This window comes from Nomascus leucogenys, chromosome 3, assembly GCF_006542625.1.
Source record: "Nomascus leucogenys isolate Asia chromosome 3, Asia_NLE_v1, whole genome shotgun sequence".
NCBI lineage: Eukaryota > Metazoa > Chordata > Mammalia > Primates > Hylobatidae > Nomascus > Nomascus leucogenys.
The window spans coordinates 141,659,281-141,662,980 of NC_044383.1; the positions used below are offsets into that span (position 1 = coordinate 141,659,281).

Here is a 3,700-nt window from a genome sequence, read left to right on the forward strand (position 1 = left end):
TACACTCACTTCTAGGATGTTATTTTGTGTTTTACAACTGTCATTTACTTTCTTTTCTCTCCTTCACTTTTTGTGATTCATTGGCTTCATGTACTCAATCATATTATTACTCTTCACTTATTTCAATTTTTACTATTTTGTGGTTAATCATATTTTTTAAAGTGTGAGAGAAAAAACTGTTAGATTGTAAAACTTGCTCTAAAGACCAAGATGGAAATAAAAAGAAGTTTAGACAACAAAACAAAACATTGTTAGAATTTTATAATCCATACCCAGCCTAACAAGATCTAATCAGGATAGTTTTACCAATCTGCAGAGCAATACATGGAGCTCAAAATGCTTTTTCTGCCACCTCACTATTAATATAGGATAATAAAAGGATATTTGTCCAGGAGAGCTGCATATTGTTTCGAATAACTCCACAAATTAGACTGAATATATATTTAAATGTACATGTATATTTGCCAATCTATTTGCTCATCATTTTTTTGTGTGTATCATCCCTTTCTTCTGGAAACATTTTCCTACTTCCTTTAGAAGTTCTGAGAGTGAACACATTTTTATTTTGTTGTCTAAACTTCTTTTATTTCCATCTTGGTCTTTAGGGGTAATTTTATAATCTTAAGTTGACAGTTTTTTTTCTCTCACACTTAAAAAATACTCTATTGGCTTATGGCTTTCACGATTTCTGTTTAAAAATGGGATAATTGTCATAATCTTACATGGGATCTGTTTTTCTCTTTGACTACTCTTAAGATCTTTTCTTTGTGTTTTGTCTTCCATTTTATTATGATGTGACCAGGTTGGGTTTGTCTTTTATTTATCCTACTTGGTTTCTATTGCGCTTAATGAATAATACATGTTATGTCTCTCATCAATTACAGAAAATTCTCAGCTATTTTTAAAATATTGCCTTTACTCCATTTCTTTGTTCTTTTTCTGTAATTCTGAGTAAGCATGCTTTAGACCCTCTCATTCTTTGCTCTAGGACTTTTAACCTTTCTTTTTCATTTTCCATTTTGATTGTTTCTCTGGGCTGCTCTATGCTCAGTAATTCCTTCAGCTCTATCTTCCAGTTCACTAATTATCTCTTCAGCAAAATCTAACATAGTTTAACAATTAATGTTTTAATTTCATTTTTTGTATTCATATAACATAAATTACACATTTCATTGTATTATATTTTATGTTGTATTTTCATGTATATTATGTTTCCATTTCACTATGTTATCATTTATATATCTTTTTTACTTTGAAACATTTTATTAAGTTATTTTTCAAACTCACTGGGTAAATTGATAGTCTCTTCTTTGTTATATTTTAAATTATATCTTATATTTCTCTATGTGTAGAGGAGAGAGAGGCAGTTTTTGGTGAAAAGTGGAAAACCTGCTAGACAAATTATAAAAGAGCCGTAACACTCATATCTTATACTTCTTAAAACATTACATATGTGTTTTTTTGTTCTGTGCCTGTTAAGTTCACTATCTAATATCTTTTCAGGTTTGATTCTTCTGTTATTTCTCCTGGTTCTTGCTTATGTGCCAGTGTCATTCATGTGTATTATAGAGCTTTTTTTTTTTGTTTTTAAATAAACCTTTTTAATTAGACCTTTATTCATGGGAATTACTTGAGGCTTGCCTTGGTGATGCATTCCCTCTAATAGGTTTTGTATTTGTTTTTGCAAGGTCCCTGGGGCATCTCTAGCCCTGGATCATTTTTAACTACTTGTTTGGCTCTAGATTTTAAAAATACCATTAGCTAGAGAAGGCTGGCTAATGGAAGGTCAATGGACCAACTTGCAAATGAAGAGGATTGAAAGAGGGATTGTTAGGTCCATATCAAAACCCTAGCTATGTCATATTCAACTCGTTTGCCAAAACCATGGGGATTTTATTTTATTTTATTTTTTATCAGAACACTTGTAACGTTATCCAGAAATTTTCAAGCTCTGTCTTCTTTTCTTTTTCTTTCTTTCCATTCCCAACATCAAACTGCACCCTAAGAGAACATAACATCAGAATATTGTAGGAAATAATCTAGTGAAATGTTAGGGCTACTTTCCTCATAGTTCTAGGAAATCTCCTTCATCATCCCAAATTGTTAGCATACTCTCTCCTCTTCCAAAGCTTATACTGCTTCTTGCTCATATTATTAATAATGCCTTCCTTCAGCACTATTGGATTAATACATATCATATAGGTAGCTATGTGCGTGTGTATATATATATATATATGCATATTCTTTCTTTATAGCCAATCTATAATGTCCAATAGTCAATGATCATGTCCCTGTAGTTGTATATACTTCATCATTTTATACACTATTCCAGATAAATCAGGCATTTAGGAAAAGTTTGCTGATTAATTGGTAGTCCATCTCTGCCAAACCTAGGATCACTCTGTGAGCATCTACATTAACACTTACATTACTTTGCATGGTTCATAGGTGATATTGTTTGGCTGTGTCCCCACCCAAATGTCATCTTGAATTTCCACGTGTTGTGGCAGCTACCCAGTGGGAGGTAATTGACTCATGGGGGCAGGTCTTTCCCATGCTGTTCTTGTGATAGTGAATAAGTCTCATGAGATCTGATGGTTTTATAAGCTCTCTCTTTGCTGACTGCCATCCATGTAAGACATGACTTGCTCCTCCTTGCCTTCCACCATAATTGTGAGAACTCCACAGCCATGTTGAACTGTGAGTCCATTAAAATCTCTTTTTCTTCCCAGTCTCGGATACGTCTTTATCAGCAGCATGAAAATGGACTAATATAATATGCTCGTCTTGCTAATTTGATCTTTCTTCTTGCAGGCTGTCTTTGCTTCTTCTCTGTTCCAGCCCTAATCTACTGACACTATCTTTGACTTCACCCTTTTCAGAACAATAAGGTCTTCTGGACAGCATATATCTCAGTCATAAAAATCCATGAGATTTAACCTAAAATTAGACTATCTTTTATTTCAAGTGCCTGACTTTCATTAATCTTGACTTCGTGCCTTAGATTCAAGCAGGTGAACCAATGCTTTCCTTTTTACACAAAATCATTAAAAGAAAAGAGAAAGGACCTTCATAAAACCAGGCACCAACCTGGATTGCCAGGAACTTGTTTGCCTTTATATTCCTACAGCCTTGTGATATCACTGAACTCTCAACTGCATGTTTTACACTTTGGCAAATTCAAGGATCTATCCTGTCCCTAAGACTAGGGCACATATATGTCCTAAGCATATATGGAGCTCTAAACAGTACTCTACTGGCGTTGTATCATGCTGCTTTGCATCCTGATTTTAGCAAATGAAAGTGTCCTTTTTTTTCTCATGCCTGTGTCCCAGATTTAGCTCATTGATGGCCTGGTACTTCTCATTTCTTTCAGTGTGGTTCTTGTCCATATGGAGGCTTGCTGTTGATTCTCCCTGATGTTGCCTATCTTCCTTGTCTCCTCCTTTTGATGGGAGCTTGGCTCTCTGTTGATAGTTTGCTCCATACCTGCATATGCATCTGTTCTCTAAATTTACTTGTCACTGTGCCTCCCATAGATTTCAAATAGGTTGCTACCTATTAAAGGCCACTTATCCCCAAGCTGATTCCTAACACTTTTAAATTAGTTAAGGAAATACAGACAAATGATACCTACTTTGCTTCTAAACTTTGAGTTGACAGAGTCAATATACCTATGCTTTAGGCAGCAGAGATGAAC

The 3,700-nt window shown here is 34.4% G+C and overlaps 1 non-coding gene across 1 annotated transcript; it reads right to left on the reverse strand.

Annotated features, from left to right (window-relative positions):
* Positions 1–1,359: 1,359 nt before the first annotated feature.
* LOC115834549 lies at positions 1,360–1,423 on the reverse strand. Its single transcript, XR_004029490.1, has one exon. It is a non-coding gene; the product is annotated as a U7 small nuclear RNA (small nuclear RNA).
* Between the last annotated feature and the right edge of the window lie 2,277 nt (positions 1,424–3,700).